This window comes from Carettochelys insculpta, chromosome 4, assembly GCF_033958435.1.
Source record: "Carettochelys insculpta isolate YL-2023 chromosome 4, ASM3395843v1, whole genome shotgun sequence".
NCBI classification, from domain to species: Eukaryota; Metazoa; Chordata; order Testudines; family Carettochelyidae; genus Carettochelys; species Carettochelys insculpta.
The window spans coordinates 46655906-46671373 of NC_134140.1; positions in this window are offsets into that span (position 1 = coordinate 46655906).

Here is a 15468-nt window from a genome sequence, read left to right on the forward strand (position 1 = left end):
CCTTCCCCCTTCCTTTGCAAAAAGCATCATGGTGCTCCTTTCAATTTCTTCTCAACAACCACTTCTTTCACTAACTCCTGCTCCTTTCAACTTGCCCTAAGTTAGTGTTCTTCTGAAATATGATATTTACTCTTCAGCTCTTCAGACCACGGACAGTGAGTGCTCTTTTCGCCTCTTCAGTTGGAGAGAGACCTTCTCTTGTATTCCACCTTCTATTCCGAGTGGGGAAGGCACAGAATCTTTCACAAACAAATATTGAAATATGACCATGTTCCCAAATACAATCAGGACCTGTGATGTTTCCAACCATTGATACAACTCAAGAATCTCTTCCCAAGAATAGTAACATACTTTCTAATGATGCCACACAAACATTTAGAGGGCTGTCTTTGAAAGGACTACAAGATCTTATCTGTAGATTTATGTGCATAAAACTCCTCCATATCTTTCTTTGGCGCAATGCTCCCATGGATTATCTTTCTATATAAGCCTGTCAGAAGCAAATATGGCCTCTTGCTTGAAGTTCTCAACCCATCAAAAAGTCTATTAGTACAGAATGCAGCAGCACATATCCTTTGCAAAACGGGCGACCATGAGAACATTGGACTGTCCCCTACTCTCTAGACAGGTGAGAATACTACGTCACCTTCAACCCATCTGTTTTTATTTTCAAGATATTCCATAGCTGGATCCAGAACATCTAAAAGACCAAAAACTCTGGAATGAGGCCCACATGTCAGGTACAATGGAACTGTTCATGACAAGGCTAAAGCTCATCCAAGACTGTCCTGGAATGAACTCTGAAGGGTCAACAAATCACCACAATCCTACCTACCTCCCATTCCATTTGGAAGGTGCATGACTTTGGCCTTGACTCTGGTCACATAAGCATCTGGAAGAGTGTACATAACCTATTAACTTAAAATAAGAATTAAATTCAAGCAACTTGTCTCCAAGAAGAAGAAGAAGACAGTTACAAGCAACAGACTCCAGTCCCATTAAGTGAACTTCTGGAAGGCACACTGGTAGTACTGGGCTGTATAAAAACTTAAACAGAATAAACTCATTCTGTACAGCCTCCTGTTGTACTTTAACAACGCATTGATTGGTGACATGAGATTATCTACCAAGTCAATGGCTTGCAAGAGAAGATAGTGAGAGGTATGACCCTACAAAGATCATACACAGGTTCAGTATTATCTCACCTCTACCAAGTTCACTGGATGTCATTTCTTCAAGGAGACCCTGGGTGAGGCAGTGGCTGATTTATCCAGAAACCAGAAAAATCTCTACCAGAATGCTAGTTCTCTAGAAAGGCATTCATTACCTTCAACATGGTGTACTCTTCCTTTCAGCAACAGAGAGGGAGCCGTGCTAGTCTATACACTATCAAAACAAAAAAGCAGTAAAGTAGCACTTTAAAGACTAACAAAATAATTTATTAGGTGAGCTTTCGTGGGACAGACCCACTTCTTCAGACCATAGCCATACCAGAACAGACTCAATATTTAAGGCATAGAGAACCAAAAGCACTAATTAAGGTAGACAAATCAGAAAAAAATTAGAAAAATATTTTTGCTCACCTTGATAATTTTTTTTTCTGATTTGACAACCTTGATTACTGTTTTTGGTTCTCTATGCCTTAAATATGGAGTCTGTTGTGGTATGGCTACGGTCTGAAGAAGTGGGTCTGTCCCACGAAAGCTAACCTAATAAATTATTTTGTTAGTCTTTAAAGCACTATTTTTTTTTCCTTTCAGCAGTTTGATCTGCAGGAAAGAATCAGAAAGAATCTGACAACTCATCAGAGGAGCAAGTTCAGCTATAGTTTGCTAGAAAGAATAGAGCTTTCAGTAGCCCTAGTGCAAATACCAGCAGCTTAAATGGCAGAGCCCTTATACTGTGAACTGATCTTGAAGAATTTAAGGAATTGTGGTTTTAACTTCACAATTGGCTGTAGGGGAAAGTGTATCTTTAATATATGGTGAGACCTACATGTCATTAGTTGTAAGTATGTAAATGGGCATTGGCAGGGGTCAGCAATCAAAACAGCAAGAAGAGCCATTTTTTCAAATCCATTAAAAAACTCAATAATTTAAGAGACACAATGCATGTGAGTATGATATAGTGCTTAATAAATAAAGTCAAAACACAGTTTTTGTATCACCTATGTTAAGAACTGTGCACACAACGATTTATAATGTGATACATGTTTACTGCAGCGCAGTCATAAACTTTTTACATATTGTTTTGAGGCTGCATTTTTCAGTGTTGGCAAATTTCTCATTGCACATGAGAAATAAAGGGACCCCAGATGAACTCGATATAAATGCGAAGGATTGGGTCCATTTAGTTTGTAATTCTCTGTTTTCATCTTCAAGTTTCCTCTTTTTGAAGCCATTCCAACCCCACTTTAATTATGGCAATTTTATTTCACATTTAATTTCAGGTTTCTTTCTTAAAATGCAGTTGCCCTTCACAGCAGGAATACCACGAGTTTCCTTTGCCTTTTCAAAATCAAGACTTTATTAGCAACATGATCAAAACACAGATACAGTATCATATGCTGCTCTGCACTTATTAAAGGGGGATTTATCCAAAGTTTTGAGATCACATATAATTTGCTATTTAGATATGAGTTGTTCATTGTTGGGCATTTAGATATTCACCTGTTTATTGAAAATAATCAGTTTTGTTTGTTTGTTTTTTACTTTGCAATTATAGCATTGGGAACCACAAAGAAGTCTCTCTGTGGCTCTGTAGATTCAGGTTGCAGGCCCCTGGTCATGGGTGTAGCCTGACTGAGGTTTCAGTACACAACGCACACATCACTTATAGTAGGTTCTGTACTCCAACATAAATAATTGGATTGATTGGTGAATTGGTGATTGGTGAATTTTATAAATATAAACAGGATGACCTGATGCGACATCCAAATGTTTTTAAAAATTCTGCAGACTAGCAAGATATAGATACACACAACACAAAGGTCCCTAGTCCTCTGTTACTCACAGAGGCTATGTCTAGATTACAGCAATTTGTTGACAGAAATTTTTGTCGGACAATATTGTCTGACAAAACTGTCGACAGATCGTGTCCAGACTGCAAAGTGGATCACTCTTTTGATCTACTCTGTCGACAGAGAGCAGCCAGACTATCTGGCCACTCTCTCGACATAACAGCCAACTGCAAACACAGCAGAGAGGGCTGTCTGGTGTGCTGGAAGCCCTGTCTGTCAGCAGAGGGCCCCCTGGAACATCCAGACTGGCTTTCTTTCGACAGATCTCTGTTAATAGAGGTGTTGTGCCACATGGGAGTCGCGGCTACATGTGCCAGCTACTTCGAAGTAGCTGCGCCAACTTCGAAATAGCGCCCGCCATGACTACGTGGCGGGCGCTATTTCGAAGTTGACATCAACGTAAGGAGGCGAGCCGTCGAAGTCGCTAATCCCCTGAGGAGATGGGAATAGCGCCCTACTTCGACGTTGAATATTGAAGTAGGGCACGTGTAGCCGATCCGCATTCCACAACATCGAAATAGCAGGGTCCGCCATGGCGGCCATCAGCTGAGGGGTTGAGAGACGCTCTCTCTAGCCCCTGAGCTCAATGGTCGCCACGTGCAGTGGCCCCTTAAAGCTCCCCGCCCCCTTCCTTCCTGGGCAGGAAGCTGAGAGAGTGTGCAGGCGGCAGCACAGCCACGCGGCCAGCCTGCACGCCTCTCTGCAGCCTCGTTTCACCACCCCTGCGGTGATGGCCGCTTTTCAGCCCCCCAAGCGACCCCAGGGCACCCCCCCCCAGGGGAGCCAGGGCTCCCAGGCTGGCAGCCAGCCCGGGAAGTGGCAGCGGGGCCCCTCCTGGACGGAGGACGAGCTTCAGGACCAGCTGGGGCTCTGGAGTGAGGAGGAGGTGCTCCAGGTAATGGGGAGCAAGAGGCGGAACACAGATGTGTGTCGCTCGGCTGGCTGAGGGCCTGGCTGCCCGGGGTCACCCTGCCCGCACTCCTGACCACGTCAGGAGTAAGATTAGGGAGCTGCGGCAGGGTTACGCCTGGGCCCGGGATGGGCCAGCCGATCTGGGGCCACCCGCGTCACTTGCCCCTTTTACAGGGAGCTCAGGGAAATCATGGGCCTCCGGCACACCTCCTCCCCTCCGGCCACTCTTGATACATTGGCCAACGAGCCCCAGCAGGCTCCAGAGGTGGAGTCCGCCCCGGAGGCAAGCCCCACACCCCAGGGGCCCCTCCAGGAGCCCACCCCTGGGGCACCGGAGGAGGAGGAGGAGGGGGCATCCTCCTCCAGCGATGGGGGGCTCCACATTGCACTGCCGTCCTGGAGCTCCAGCAGGGCATCCGCCCACCGGGTGTCCCCCGACTGTGGGAGCGGACCATCAGGTATGTACCCCCCCGGTGCACACCCCCGGGGTTGAGGGGCGGGGGCAACAGACATGACCAGGGCCCTCCATATCCCCAGATGACCATGGCCCCAAGGACAGCAGTGGCATGTCCCTCAGAAGAGTGCATCAGCCCCTGCTCCCCCAACACGACAGTGCCATGCCCCATCCCTGGGGGTGGGGGGAGCGGAACCTAGGATCCCCCGGGGGGAGGGGGTGGGACAACCATCAGCAGCAGCAGCATCTCCCAGGGGCAGGGATGGGGAACCAGCAGCAGAGGGGTGGGGGGACAAGGGCCATGGCTCGGGGCCCACACTAACGGCCATCTCCACTCTTCTTCCCCCTTGTGTTCTGCAGCTGCACCATCGGAGGGACCGGAGAGCTCCAGCGAGGTATCAGTGGTCCCGGAGAGCCCACCGGGGCCATCGCTCCAGGCCAGCCCCTCGGCGGAGCACCGACCAGCCCCAGGGTGGGGACGACGGCGGACCCAGCACCACTCCCGGACAGCGACGGACCCCCAGCTTCTGGCAATCCTCTGGCGGCAGCTGGAGGTCTCAGAGCAGCGCCTGCGGGTGGAGGAGCGGCGCCTCGAACTGCAGGAGCTGGCACTGGCCTGGCTCCAGGAGGCATGGGGGGCCTTTATGCGCACCCTCGAGCGCATCGCAGGCTACCTGGCCCCCCATGCCACGCCGGCTGCCGCTCTGCTTGCCCTGCCTGCTCCACCAGCTGCTCCACCTGCCGTCGCACCGCCATCCGCCACCGAGGGCCCTTCTGCCAAGGGGGACCTGGGGCCTGCTGACACCCGCCAGCCATATCTCCCGGTCTGCCCAGCCCCCAGCCAGCCCCAGCCAGGGCTGAGGCCGAGGCGCAGGTCGCGGCCGCCCACCGCCAGCACTGGACATTAGGGAGTGTGGGGCCCAGGACGTGGCCCCCCTGTCCCACTTTGTACATATCCCCTTTACTTGTGTTTTGTAAATAGTTTGTATTACACCCCTGTTATTTTATGATGATACCTGCCCCCCCATGTAAATATTTCTCCCCTTCTTGTCTTCCCCGTTTTTTTCATTTCATCATATAATACATATATATAATATTTATTTTGGTTGTAAATAGTATAATAATAATAAGAGTTCAACGTTTACTGGTTTCAGGAACAACATGTCTATTTTTATTTACAAGAAAAGTGGGGGGGGGGTGTGCTCTTGGGTGCTCTGTGGTGTGGGTGTAGGGGCAGGGAGTGCTGTGGAGGATGGAGGGGGTGCAGTGGGGGGCCTGCCAGCATTCACCCCGTGGCCTTGTCAAAATGGGCCCGCAGGGCCTCCCGGACCCGGGTCCCTTTGGGGTCCACCTGGCGACTGGGGGCAGCGGGTGTCTGCACATCAACCCTGCCAGCCTCCACAGCCCAGCCCTGAAAGAATGCCTCCCCCTTGCTCTCGACCAGGTTGTGTAGGGTGCTGCATGCGCCCACAATCTGGGGGATGTTGGTGGGGCCCGCATCAAGGTGGGTGAGGAGACACCTCCAGCGCCCTTTGAGGCGGCCAAATGTGCGCTCCACCATCTGGCGCGCGTGGTTCAGGTGCATGTTGAAGCGCTCCTGGCTGGCTGACAGATGGCCTGTGTAAGGGTGCATGAGCCCGGGCCGGAGCGGGTATGCCACGTCTGTGATGACGCAGAGTGGCATGGTGGTGTCCCCCACAGGGCACTCCCGCTGGGGGATGTAGGTCCCCGCCTCCAGCCAGCAGCACAGGCCCGAATTCCGGAATACCCAGGCGTCGTGGGTGCTGCCAGGCCAGCCCACATATACGTCTAGGAAGTGGCCCCGGCTGTCCACCAAGGCCTGGAGGACCACTGAGTGGTAGCCCTTCCTGTTTAAGTAGCGTCCTCCACTGTGCTCCAGGGCACAGATGGGGATGTGGGTCCCATCCACAGCCCCGAAGCAACTGGGGAAGCCCAGGGTGGCAAAGCCCACGATGGTGGCATCTGGGTCCCCCAGCCTCACGAGCCTGTGGAGGAGCAGGGCCTTGATGGCGCGGACGACCTGCAGGGGAAGCACATGGGAGAGCACCAATGAGGGGTGAGCAGGGTGTGTATGGCCCTCCCCTGCCAGGGCTCCCCTCTACCCCCAGGGCTGCCTCCCCCTCCCCCCGTGGGTCCTCTTACCTCCATGAGGACAGCCCTGATGGTGGCCTTGCCGACGCCAAACTGGTGGCCCACAGATCGGTAGCTGTCTGGAGTGGCCAGCTTCCAGACAGCGATGCCAACCCGTTTCTCCACACTGAGGGCACGCTGCATGGTGGTGTCCTGGTGCCTCAGTGCGGGGGTGAGCCACTGGCATAGCTCCAGAAATGTCTGCCGGCTCATCCAAAAGTTCTGGAGCCAGCGGTCGTCGTCCCACTCTCCGAGCACCAGCCACTCCCACCAGTCAGTGCTCGTGGGGTAGCTCCACAGCCGGTGGCATGTGCGGCGGGGGAGGCGGGGGGCTGCAGGGTTTGGGGTTGCTTCCTCCTCCCCTGGGGGCAGCTCCTCCTCTGTGGCTAGGATGTAATCAGCTGCCTCCTGCATGGCATTGAGCAGGGTGAACACTGCTCCTACAGGGGTGGCTGGGTGGACCTCTGGCTGCTGCTGCTGCTACTGCTGTTGGGGGTCCATGACTGCGTCGCCAAGGTGTGCATGCCTATGTCTCTGCAAACCGCGTGCTGTGCAGGCTGAGTGTGTCTGGGAGGGGCCCTTTAAGGGAGCGGCTAGCTGTTGCTCCGGAAGTGCTAGTCCACCTGTGACCCTGTCTGCAGCTGTTCCTGGCACCCTTATTTCAATGTGTGCTACTTTGGCGTGTAGACATTCCCCTGCAGCGCCTGCTTCGATGTTGTGCTGCCCAATGTCGACGTTGAATGTTGACGGCACCAGCCCTGGAGGACGTGTGGACGTTATTCATCGAAATAGCTTATTTCGATGTCGCTACATCGAAATAAGCTATTTCGATGTAGCGTTCACATGTAGACATAGCTGGGGAGTGGGATCAGACTGTCAACAGAAGTGCTGTGTTCTGTTGATATATTGTAGACAGAATGCCTTGGGAATGTGGATGCTCCCCAGGTTTTGTCGACAAAATGCCAATTTTGTCGACAAAAACCTCTAGTGTAGACATAGCCAGACTGTCAGGAATAATGGAAGAAAAGATGGAAGAAGCTCGAAAGTGGGACACATCGTAAGTGTGAGGTAACGGTCAAGTTTAGTCTAGCTCATCAATGCTGATGTGCCCAGCTAGGGTTGGAAAACGCAAATACTTCATCTATACAGCTTTTCTGCGATCTACCTACATGTATCTCAAGACCATATTTGGTAAGTTTTAGCCCCCTGCCCATTTTTGGCATTCCAGACAGCCTTCTTTGGTATTGCCACTAACTGTAATCAAACTTCTGAGCATGGCCTAAATTATTTGTGTCTATACTTTGGATACATCAATGCATTGGGTACATAGATACATATACAAGAGCCCCCCTGCCAAAAGCTACAATATTAAATTTGGTTTTGAAGCTTTGCACCTTTAGCACTTTTCAAAAGTGGTTTATTTCTAATCCCCTAACCTTTTTCAGGCCCTGATGCTAAATTAGGTTTTCTGTGATTTAATAGGGCATACATAGACTTCAGCCAATTGCCAAGCATACAATAATAATCATTCATATTTCACTTTCCTGCTTTCATTCACTGGTATTAGCATCACTTAATAAATCATTTTGCACATTACATATTAATGAAACTTGCCTCATACCTTCTACAGTATCAGGTTATGGGTCAAAAGACAACATGGAAATTACTGCCTCAACTAAATGAGAAAAAGAAAAAGAGAATCTTTAGGTATCATAATGCCAGCTATAGTACAAGAGATGTAAGTGGCCAAATTAACCATTAGAGAAACAAGTTTTATAAGGTAGCATCTTTTATTGGGCCAACTTCTGTTGGACCAAGCTGAGTGCCTCAAAAGCTTGTCTCTCACCAACGGAAATTAGTTCAATACAATGTATTACCTCAACCACCAGGTCTCCAGAATACTGGATGTGTGACTTATATGTAACCATTACCGCAATGTTAAGAACTCTAAAGGGTGACTACTGCAAAATTCTATTTTCACATCTAAAATAAATCATCATTTGCTTTAATTAAGATTTTGTTGCCTTCATGTTGTTGGGAAGACTGTACTCTTAAACGGAGAATGTTTCTGTAGTGAGCAAGCTTTTTCCGAGATCCTGTGGACCAAGAAATAAAACATATATTTTCCCTTACTCTGTTTCTGTATGCTGGAATTAAAGTAATTAAACTAAAATAAAAGATTATCCTTTCTGTAATTGGGGAAGAATTGATTTATACATTGAAGCAATTTTATTCAGTTTTAAAGGCTCCCTGGTATATTTATTGTTTCAATCTTGCTGGCTGATTACTAACTTTTGATATGATAATAGTCTATCATGCTGACAGTGGGGAAATCCGCCAAGATCATCTTTATTTCTACTTTATTGTTCAGTATTTTAAATAGCTTTTAAAAGGACTCTATAGCATCTGTTCATTCTTGTTTCTAAAGGCAAACTTTGTACCGTCCTAGATGAGCAAACAGACAAGATGCATGGGTTGTGATTTAATTAGATCATAAATTTATTAACTTAAGTGGACTCGGAATTATCCTACAATAACCTGCACAGTGCAGCCCATAATTCCTTTCTTACCCATTTCCACTTGGGGTACAATCAGCCGTCCATCATTTTACACCCAAGAGTGCTGCTGGAACTCATCACCTTTACCTTCTCTGGGGATTAAAGCACTGGAGAAAGGGGGCTGTCTTCTCCCTGTGTCAGACATTGGGAAGCCCAATCCCATTCCCCACCTGCCTAATGTGCTATCTTGCCTAATGTTCATGCAGATCACTCTTTTGATCTGCTTTTTTGTGTGTGGATGCACTCTTTCAAAATAAGTTCTTTCAGAAGAGACCTTCTGGGAGGCTTTTTCCGAAATATTTTGGTAGTGTACACACAGTCTCAGAGGCTAAGCTCACTTATAAGTATCTATGGGTTTGGCATATGAAAAAAATTTGACACTCATAAGGAAAACCAGCAAACTAAACACCAAGGAATGCAGGGAGTAGCCATGAAAACTACTTTATGAGATCCTAGCTCAGAATCTGCAAACTGTACCATCTGTACAGTAAGGTAAAGGAAGAAGAGAGAGATACTTATTCTAGTCATTCCCCATCATTCACTAAGGCCCAGATCCACAAAAGGCCTTAAGTGTTAAATTTCACTTTATGCACCTGAGTCCAAAATTGAGATCCTGAGTCCTCTATGCACACAAATTTCTGCTGCTTCATATATGCACAATGCCTCAGTGTAGGTGCCTGGGCACCTCTCTCATGCCTAAGCCAAGTCCTTTTTTTGTGATGGTGTGTGCTGGCACAGCATACCATCACTTTTTGTTCAGAGCAGGCTGGGAGCTAGATTCCCCAAGCCCCACAGAAGAGCAAGGCCGAGAGCCGGAGCCCCTGCCAGTCCTGCAGCAGTGCAGGGGCCCAGAGGTTGCCATGGGGCTGGGAGGCAGAGCCTGGCAGGAACCTGGGGGGTGGGTGGGAGGCAAGGAACTGAACTGGCTCCTCTTTATTTACAAAAAAAAGAACTGCCTAAGCACCGATGGAATCTGCAAACCAAGTGGAGATAGGTATTGCCCCACCTATCTCATCTGAGAGTCTGATCCATTAGGTGTGCTCACAACAGCACAGAGAAAGGCTTCCTTGCTAACTTTTAGCCCACTAGTGGGAGTGCTCATCCAAGTTGTGGAAAGCCCCATCTGCCTGTTGTGGAGAAGGGATTTGTTCAAGGTTCCCCACATCTTGAAGAGGCATCTCAAGCAACTGCACTACAGTTATTCTCCCTCACTTTCTGGCTCAGGGCATGCTCACTTTATTCATGCATATTGGAACAATTTCAGCAGTGGAGACTGAGAAAGCCTACCTACTTTAGAGTACGCCATAGTACAATAGTTAGGGAACTCACCCTAGGGAAAGAAAAGATCTGTTCTATCAGATAGATAGGGGCTTGAACCATTTGGTTAATGGTCAAAAGGTCCTCATTCTCCTCTTTGATTACCACTTTCATAAGATGGTCTTAAGACATAAGTGCATTCTTATAACTTGCAAGCTGCGTCTACACGTGCACGCTACTTCGAAGTAGCGGCACCAACTTCGACGTTAGGCGGTGAGACGTCGAAGTCGCTAACCTCATGAGGAGATAGGAATAGCGCCCTACTTCGACGTTGAACGTCGAAGTAGGGACCGTGTAGACGATCCGCATCCTGCAACGTCGAAATTGCTGGGTCCTCCATGGCGGCCATCAGCTGGGGGGTTGAGAGATGCTCTCTCTCCAGCCCCTGCGGGGCTCTATGGTCACCATGGGCAGCAGCCCTTAGCCCAGGGCTTCTGGCTGCTTCTGCGGCAGCTGGGGATCTATGCTGCAGGCACAGGGTCTGCAACCAGTTGTCAGCTCTGTGTATCTTGTGTTGTTTAGTGCAACTGTGTCTGGGAGGGGCCCTTTAAGGGAGCGGCTTGCTGTTGAGTCCGCCCTGTGACCCTGTCTGCAGCTGTGCCTGGCATCCCTATTTCGATGTGTGCTACTTTGACGTGTAGACGTTCCCTCGCTGCACCTATTTCGATGTTGGGCTGAGCAACATCGAAGTTGAACATCGACGTTGCTGGCCCTGGAGGACGTGTAGATGTTATTCATCGAAATAGACTATTTCGATGTCGCAACATCGAAATAAGCTATTTCGATGTTGGCTGCACGTGTAGACGTAGCCGCAATATGATAACTGTAGGAAAGAACTGATTATTATGATTACACATAATTTATATAATACCTAGCACTTACTTAGCACTTTTCATCATTGGAACGCAAAGTGATTTACAAAGGAGGTTCGTATTTTGTTCGCCTTAAATATAGTGAGGAATCTGAGTGAGCAATTGTTCTGTGGTTCAGCTGCTGAGCCCCACCTCTGTGAATACTTGAATATTATATTTGTATATTTAATACATGCTTAGAATGGTTGGTGTATGTAAACTTTATCTACAAAAATGTAGATTATGTACCTATATAGTTTAAAGTTAATTAATAAATGTGTTGGTTAAGAATACCAAAGTATTCTGATCTGAGAAATACTGCCTAAGGCAAAAATAGACCTAAAGGAACACAGCATTAAAAATTCATCATTAAAAGGCTTTATCTTGATTAAACTCCATTCAAATGTTGGTTATAACATATATCGTTTTTGTAATTTTTTTTTATTACAGAAGGTGGAAAAAGCAACTGGGGGAGAGGCTATTCTTGATTTGATTCTGACAAGTATGGAGAATCTGACTGAGAATTTGAAGGTGGAAGCAATATGGGTGAAACTGAGCACAAAACGATAAGAATTGGTGGAGTCCAAAGAAAGACAGAAGAGCAAACAGTGGAAAAAAGACAACAGACTTCAAGAAAGGAGACTTTATGAAACTTAGATAACTAGATGTTAAGAATCATGGGAGAGAAGCAAGACCAAAGGAAATAGAGTTTAGGAGAGCTGGCATGTTTTAAAGGAAATATTTTAAGGGCACAAGAACAATGTGTAAAAGGTGTAGAATGTACAGTAAGAGACCATCTTGGCTTAACCAGGAGAAAGTAAATTATATGAAATGCAAAGGAGAGTCATGTAAAAGTGGAATTTGGTAAGCTTACAAAGGATTAAGATATATAAAAACCCAAGCACACAGGAACAATATTGGGAAGGTTAAGGCACAAACAGATGTTAAGCTAGCGAGAAAGAGAGCAGCAACAAGAAAACATTTTAAAAATATATGAGAAGCAAAAAGAAGGTCAAATCCAGGATAGGTCTATTACTCAATTAAGAAGGAAAGGCAATAACAAAAATGCAGCAATGGCCTAAGTGTCAAATTATTTACTGTTTCAGTATTAATCTAAAAAGTTAAATGTGATTGGCCAACAAATAGAATGCACATCATTATAAATGGGTTAGGTTCTGAGGCTAAAATAGGGAAAGAACAAATTACAAATTACTTAGTTAAGTTATGTGTCTTCAGGTTGGGAGGCCCTTACTTAATACAACCTAGAATATTTAAGGAACAGGCTGAAGTGATCGCTGAGACATTAGCAATTATCTTTGAGGATTGGAAAAGGGCAAATATAATACCTAGCTATAAGAAAGAATAATGAGGACAACCACGGGAATTATAAGCCAATCAGATTAAATTCAGTCCCTGGAAAGATAATGGAATAAATACTGAAGCAATTAGTTTGTAAGCACTAGAGGATAATAAGGTGATAAATAACAATGAACATAGATTTGTCAGCAACAAATCACATCAGATCAAGCTAACATCCTTCTTTGACAGAGTAACAAGTCAAGCTAGAAATCATATTGACCAGGGTCCTGCAGGAATCTGTGCTGGGTCTGCTTATATTGAATATCTTCAATATTTTGGATAATGGCATACAAGTACACTTAGATGATACTAAGGTGAAATGGGTAGCACGCATTTTAGAAGACAGGATTAACTTTCAGAATTAAGTAGATACACTAGAGAAATTATCTGAAAGAAATATAATGAAATTCAGTAAGGACAAAGGCAAAGTTCTACCCTTAGGAAGGAATCTAAGTTGCACAAATACAAAATGGGAAATGACCACATAAGAATGAGTATTTAATAAGACATGGCTCTTGAGGTTAGAGTGAATCACAAAGTGAATATGAATCAACAGTATAACACTGTTGCAAAACATAAACTTAATTCTGGGATGTATTAGTAGGAGCAAACATGGAAAGTAATTCTCCCACTGTACTCAAGTAGAATATTGTGTCCGGTTCTGGACACCATAATTAGGGACAAATATGAATAAATTGGAAAAAGCCCAGAGGAAAGCAACAAAAGTGATTAAAGCCCTAGAAAACATGACCAATTTGAAAACATGCATACAATGGGTTTCTTTAGTCTGGAGAAGGGAAGGGTGTGGTGGAGGGACATAATAATTCTTCAAGTAAAAGTTACAAAGAAGAGGGTGATGAATAGTTTTCTTTAAACACAGACAGCAGGACAGCAAAGGAGATTTAGTTTAGACATTTGGAAAAACTTCTTAGCTATAAGGGTAGTTAATCACCACAACAAATTGCCTAGGAAGGTTGTGGTATCTCTATCACTGGAGGTTTTTAAGAACAAGCTTGACAGGGATAATCTAGCTAATACTTAATCCTGCCTCAGTGCGAGGGACTAGAAGTAGAGGATCCTGCCAGCCCTACATTTCTATTATTCTATGAAGCTGGCAAATCTAGTTGGTTAGATTTCAGTTTTAAAATCTACTTGGTATCTCATCAAATTAATAAATTGGCCTTCATTTATGCTTACATAATTTGTCACCAGCTCAGACAATGCTTCCCTCCTTCCCCCAAACTCCCACCTACATCTGGAGGGGACTTAGAAAAAAAAACACTTTTCCACACTGAAAGGCCTTGACTGTGCCTTTGAGGTTGTGGGGGTTCATTCTGTATCTAATCAATTTGAAGCATGTGTCTCTTACAGCTCCTTGAGGTACTTTGGCCATTACAACTGACACTAAATATGAATTATGGCGCTGATATGAAAATAATTCTGTACTGCAGACTGTTACTCATGTGAAGCTACGTTAATCAAATATTGTAGAGAATATTTGAAACCCAGTTTTCTTCCTTTCCAAAGTGCAATCAAATTAAGCGAGCTCCTGTGCAAACACATGGTGCCATCTAGGACCAATTTATTTTTTACCAACTGCTTCAGACTGTATTCACAATATTTTTCCTAGGCATGGCCTATTGATAAAAACCTAAACTCAAAAGAAGTGAAAGAATGAAACCCTAGAAATCAAGGGAAAAATGGGAATAGAATAGTGAGTAAAATTAACATAACCTGGCCAAAAATATTGAGAATAAAATTAACATACAAGCCAAAATATTGTAAAAACAAGAGAAAAGAAATGCCAGGGACAGAATCCTATGGCTTGTATACACTGCTGCACAGATTAGACCAATATTATGATAGAAACATACACCAAAGTGCTGTGCTGTAATTCCTTTATATGGACACTGTGGCTGCAAATGGAAAGATTCGTAGCTCAGATGAACACAGTCCTCTTCAAACAGTTCTATTTACATGTGACCTAGGAAACTGTTAGTTCATGCCCATGGTGTCCATGTGGGGGAGTTAGAGCATAACACTTTGGTGAGGACTATCATTCACACCCTCATCATCTGAACTGCAGGACATGTTACACATAGTAGTCTAATTTTGCTTGAAATCTGTTGAACTAATAAAAAAAATCCCAACAATTTAATAGTTCCAAAAACCATGAGCTGCTTGTGTCTTTTTCCTATGTCCTTTTGGAATAAAATGAAACACTACATCTTCAACACAGATGATTAGCTAAAAGAAATTTCTTAACTACAAAGAAATAGATTTGAAGGGGTATCAGTCATGAGGTATAAGAATTGGAAATGGCTGCAAGAAAAATAAAGATGAAACGTTTTCTAGTGACAAACTACAATAGATTTAAACCATAGTTTCTCCCCCACAGGCTTCCAACATCATTACTGAACAAAGTCTTTCAAGACCTCTCCCACAGAGCCCAATGGCTGCTTCTTTTATCTTCTCAGGTGCAAAGAGTGAGAGGGATAAAGAAAAAGAGTTGGAGGTCATGATGCAGTATAACTCAAGCTGGTGAGAGCCAAATGTAACCCAAGTATGGCTGGCAGGCTGCAGTTACACACACATAGTCTTTAAGAATGAGAAGCAGAAAGAAGAGACCAAAATAATTGCTCACTGGCAATCCACGCAGCTGCCCACCAGTTAGCCATGGAGCTGAATAAGAAAAAAGCTCTATAACAGTATAATCTGGGCATGATAGAAAAGCATGGTGAGATCCCACCATCATCAATCTCCACTCAAAAAACTCTCAGTGGAGAAATATTGTGCCCTGAATATAAGGAAACTGACTGAACTAAAAACACCTAACCACTTTTGAAA